The 5589-nt window shown below is 49.7% G+C and overlaps 1 long non-coding RNA gene across 1 annotated transcript; it reads left to right on the top strand.

Moving 5' to 3' along the window:
* Window positions 1-3410: 3410 nt before the first annotated feature.
* Window positions 3411-4835, top strand: LOC113626135 (uncharacterized). Its single transcript, XR_003435048.1, has 2 exons — window positions 3411-3650; window positions 4283-4835. It is a non-coding gene; the product is annotated as an uncharacterized LOC113626135 (long non-coding RNA).
* Window positions 4836-5589: the final 754 nt, after the last annotated feature.

Below are 5589 nucleotides of genomic sequence, written 5' to 3'. Positions count from 1 at the left end.
CCACCTGCCCCCCGTATGCTGCTACCACCTCCCATTGGATAGGTCTTTCCTATCTTGGATTTCTCTGACACCCAGGTTTTATACTTGTGAACTGCTTTTTTTTTTAATTTTAAGACTACATTTATGTATTTTGATTCAAACTTATCTTGGTTGCCCTTCCCCTTTATAAGTAATAAAGTTGAATTCCAGGAAAAAAAAAAACAGTGCCTCTCGCTCCAGAACGCAGTGATCTTCGGAGGAGACTGCTTTACCCCTATCAGCCACCAGGTGGTGCAGAGCCAACCGTACGACCTAGTTGCCAGGGCTCCAGGGCCAAGAGCTGCTTGCCCCCTGAACGGTCTCTGACGTGAGAGACGTGAGAGGCGTCAGAATAAAGCGCAAACTTGTTCCCAGTAGTGATCGATGCAAAGCCACACAGCGTCCACATGACAGAGCCAAGAGTTTAACCAGCTGGTCTGACTCCTCTGGGCACATGTCCATCAGCTGCACTGCTGCTACTCTTAAGGGGACAGGTAAGACGGAAGACCTCTTAGCTCTTTTGAAGCACCTTTAACTTTCCTGCAAATGGCATGGTAGAGTCAACTTTCAAAATGAATAAAGGTTAAGAAGTAGATGCATGCCATACCGAAGTGGATGTTCTCAGTCAATGAAAGAGAGGATTGCTGCTTACAGCACACCCAAACCCACTCTCAGAAATCTCTGTGAGGCCTCTGGCCAGTACCCCCATATGTATGCATGAACATAAAATAGGCTGAACGTGGCTGGCAAAAATGGAGACGTGGTTTGTAGCACAAGCACAGTCCGGAAATTGCTACCCGTGGAAACGGATTTCAAGTCCACAAACGGCATCTTCTAAGTTACAGAAGACCACGTTCTTCTCTAGCAACCTCAGGCACTGAGAAGTTACAGGAATTGTCCTCCATATGTCAACTCTTCCTTGCTGGTGGCCCTGGCTGGCCCAGCCTTGGCCTGCTTTCTCTCCACGCTCTGAGATAAACCCTGGAGAATAGAAATGGGGCGTGAATGCCTACGGACTTGGGAAATGGAAGGAAAAAGAGGGAGACAAGGATTCTTCCTTCTTAATGCTCTGCCTGAGGTTCATGGGTGTGCCTGTGTGCTAAGTTATAAAACTCGCAGTGACAGCCAGACAGCAAACATTTCCAAGGAGGGAGCATGGAGGTGTTTCCAAGGAGGTGGACAGGGTTATTTCATGAGAGTACAGGATCCCAAGTCCCAAAGTCATAGTTGCTGCACATCCCCTCTCCAGATTCTGGAAGCATCTGTGGCAGATCTAGTAACTCAGAGAAGTTAGACCAGTTATCCTGACAAACTGTGAAGTCTTTTGGGGAAAAGCATAAAAATGTCTGCTAAAGAGAAGAAAATTATAAAGGTCACTGTGCTCATTTAGAACTGAGTTTACCCACTTGCATTCCTGTTTTCTCTTCCTGGTGGAAAAGAAAAAAAGTCATTTCCGTCTCCAAAGAGAGAATTTTAAAAAATTAAACCGATTTGATTTATTTAGAATGTCAGTGTGGTCTGTAAAGGTGGTTCTACAAGGACAGAGTTTCCCTCCCCCTCAAGCTGCGTCCCCCAAACACCCCAGGAGCGAGAAATCAGCTATGCATCCAGCATCAACACTTTGCGGGGAGCAATTAGCACTGAGTCAGGGCCAAGTACATGTTGGGAACTGATACACCTTTAATCGTTGCACACCCTGTGTGACGAAACATGCACTCATCCTCGCTCTCGGTCGCTGACTGTGGCTCCGAGCTGGGAGTTTTGTCAGGCTGAATCAATAGAATCATACTTGTGACTCCTTCGGTCCCACTTTTTTCCCTGGCATGGACTGTTCTTCCCATGAAATGTCAGCTCTCAGGAGCGAAGAGAACAAAGGAAGCCAGAGTATGAGCTGGAGGAGAACTAAGACACCATCTGGTGGCCGTTCACTATAAATCTTTGCCTCTGATGCAAATTCCTCACACAAAGGAGCCGGTCTTGTTATTTGTAGGCTGCAGGAAGTCTCTATTACCTGGGAACACCCAAACTTCCAAAGTGAGCAGCCCTCTTTTCAGTTTTTTTCCCAATTCAAAGTACTCAACTGTATAGCACAGGGAACTATACTCAATATCTTGTAATAACCCATAATGGAAAAGAATCTGAAAAAGAATATATATATATACATATATATATATATATCAGATATATATATCTGAATCACTTTGCTGTACACTTGAAACTAACACAACATTGTAAATTAACTCTACTTCAATAAAAAAATTAAGTACTTGGCCCCAAGTTTTATAATAACACCTTAATCACGCAGCACAAGAGGCAAACTCCCCTTTGAAGACTTTCACACAGTGAGAAAAAGAAAGTGTCACTTGGGTTGCGATGTTTTACCCTGTCGGTTGTGAGAGTTCTTGAAGGGAAAAACATGCCTGTGAAATGCTGATTTTTTTTCATGAATGTTCTGCAGTAAAATAGAAAAAAAAAAGAGCCTATCAGGCTCCCCTTCTCATTGAAAACTTCCTTCACTGACTAAAGACCATTTTTTCAAGACGAGTGAATTACAGACTGAAACTTCCCCAAGTCCAACTCCTTCCATGGGCTCCCTGACCACACGCTGGCCTTTGTCCTCTTTTGTAGACGGCAGTGACTAAAGTGCCCTGAATTTGACATTTATTGATGGGTAACCACAGGCTCTCCCTGAGCAGAATCCCTCCCCAGCACTCCTCACACCCACTCAGCGGGCAGCTCATCCTGTCCTAGGACCATTTCTCTCCCTAACTGCCCACGATAGCCCATCCTGACCAGTGCGGGAGCTTTGTGTCCCAATCTTGAAGAGTCTTGCTTGCTAAGGTAAAAAACTCTCAGAGAGTCCTTTTATTTTTAAAGAGGTTTCACAAAACCTGCATGAGCCAAAGGAAAGAATTTCTAACAGTGTAATTGTACTACTTACCAGTGTTAAGGCAGCGCTGGGAAACAAATAACAGGGTCACACCCCCCCGGGTACTCTCTGGATGGGCCATGTCTTTGGGTAGGTCCTTCCCCTGCTCTGAGTCCTTTCCAATGTTGTGAGTGTGACCACGAGCAGTGGCCCCTCCACCCCTAGCGAGCCCCTGACTTGCGTGTGGCAAGTGGATCTCTAAGACCCTGAACTTGGTGTTCTAAGAATGAACCCCCCTCTCCTTGCTGCCGGAACCCAGCACCCATGGCTCCCGTCCAGCAAAGCCCAGTGCCTTTACCACCTCTCCCACGCTGTGGCTGGGAGGCCCATGTTCAGACTTGCCTGTTCTGAAATAAATAGTTGGGCACTGCTCAGAAACGGAAACTTCACTTTAATTAACAGGAAGAAGACGAAACAGAACCCAGCTCAGAAGGAGCCGCTCACCTCAAAGAGTGGGAGCAGGGATTGGGGGAGGGGGGGCAGGGTGCACACAGGGAAATGGCCTGCACCCGACCTGATCAGCGTTCTCAAGCTCAGGTCGGTTTGCCTGTCCGGGTCTGGGACTAGCAAAGGGACAGAGGAGGGCAACTGTCTCAGCACTCGCTGGCTCGGGGGTTAGTTAAATCCAGCAGCAGTCACCAATGCATCCTCATCTGCAAAGGCCAAAGGCTGGGACAACCTGCCAGGAGCCCCTGGACGCCAGGTCACTGGGGGTGAAGAGGGGAGTAGCAGACAGGGTCCCGCACGATGACTCTGTGCCTTTTAACCAGATACCCCTAAGCCCCCAAGCACAGACATGCTCACAGCCACCTGCTGGTCTAGCGCTCCCCCCCGGGACACCGAGGCCGTGGCCACAGAGCGGCTTGGAGTCAGGCCGAGGGGAACCCGAGGAGGAAGACGCCGCAGCCTGGGGCCCCCAGTACAGGGGCGGTTCCAGACCCCTGCCAGCCTTGGGTAGCCAATGACCCTGAGATCTTGAGGGAAAGAAAGCCCAGGTTTCTGATCTCACAACTTGTCAGATTTTAAGAACTCCGCATTAGCCATGGACGTGAGAATTTGCCAGAAGTACTTGGCCACTGAAAGGACTGATGGAAAAATTACGAGGTGTCAGTGCCAAGGCACCACCCTGAGAGCAGAGGCAGAACTTGATGAGAGGCCAAGGGACCCAGGGTGTTATGGGTTGAATGTTCCCCCTGCCAAAATATAGGCTTCCTACCCACTATGTATCTCAGAATGTGACCCTATTTGGAGACAGGTGTTTATAGAGGTAATCAAATTAAAACGAGGTCAGTAGGGTGGTCCTAATCCAATAATGACTGATGTCCTTGTACAAAGGGGAAGTTTGGACACAGCCCACAAGAGAAGAATGCCGGGGGAAGATGAAGATGTCCGTCTACCAGCCAAGGAGAGAGACCAGGAGCAACGCCTCCCTCACGGCCCTCAGAAGGAACCAAGCCTGCAGACACCTTAATTTTGGACTTCCAGCCTCCAGAACCCGGAGACAATACATTTCTGTTGCATAAGCCACCAGCCTGCGGTACTTTGTTACTGCAGCCCTAGGAAATGAATACATGGGATCGACCCCTGGGTGTCCTTGGATGGGTCCCTCCATTCCTCTGGGTAACTAGAAGGTGGCCGGACACAGTCCAGAATCCCCTCACTGGCCCATCACTCTGACGCTCTGGCCTCCGGGCCCCTGAGAACAAGGGGGGCATCTGGTCCACTTGGAACCTAAAGAAATTACTGGACCAAGACCCTGCTTTTGTGCAACAAAATGATCACCACGTTCTTAAGATGCTGCTAGCTGCTGCAGCTCTGTCCAGAAATGGGGGTGGGGTAGGGCAGTGTGGCTCAGCTCTGAAGCATTGTTTAAAGTAGCGTCTACCCAGCCAGGCATTTGGAACGTTTGAAGTGTAAACCTTCGTCTTCCCCTCGCCATGCTTGCCTTGAGGTTCAGGGCCCGTGATTCTTAGGTGTCATCATTGGATGGTGGTGATGAAGACGCCCATGCCTTTGAACCCACCTCGTTCGTTAACCACACTAGCTGTTCCCGCCTCTTTCCCACAGCTCCTTCACGGACCTGCTTGGGTTTTGCACGGGGATCTGTGTGTGCCGAGTGGGCTTTGCGTGTGTTTGGGTTGCAGGTGCAGGCTTGTTGGGTGAAGAGATGCAGGAGGGGTGGGTGTGGCATGGGTGGGGACCCAGGCTGGTGCGCGCGAGCAAGCTGGGGAGCGTTTTGGTGGGTCTACGAGTTCTTGGAGGTGCCTCCCCCTCTCAATGCTTGTGTCTTTTTTTCTTTACAAGACAGGTGCTAAGCAGGCAGCAGCTGTGGGAACCAGACCTGAAATGTAACAGGTCAAAGAAATCACTTGTTTTCACATTTTGATACCAAAGTCGGTAGTGGGACCATTCTAGGAATGGGTTTAATTGCAAAGCAGCCCAAGCCCTCCCCCTGCAGAGGCCTCCAGGTGTGTAACTCTGCTCAGAGAACAGATGCCAGGCAGCAGGAAAGACCAAGCCTGAGGGGGACCTGATGTAATTTCTCCCTCCTGGTTACTGGGTGGGGGAAGGGAGAAGCCTCTGAGGTACCCGGAAGAAGGGGGAAGGAGGGAGGGGGAGGGGGAGGGGAGGAGAGGGGGGAG

Source organism: Aethalodelphis obliquidens, unplaced genomic scaffold, assembly GCF_003676395.1.
Source record: "Aethalodelphis obliquidens isolate GAN/ISIS:26980383/991018 unplaced genomic scaffold, ASM367639v1 scaffold17, whole genome shotgun sequence".
NCBI lineage: Eukaryota > Metazoa > Chordata > Mammalia > Artiodactyla > Delphinidae > Aethalodelphis > Aethalodelphis obliquidens.
Note: the sequence above shows the minus strand (reverse complement) of the source record. Positions and strands in the feature narration are given on the sequence as shown.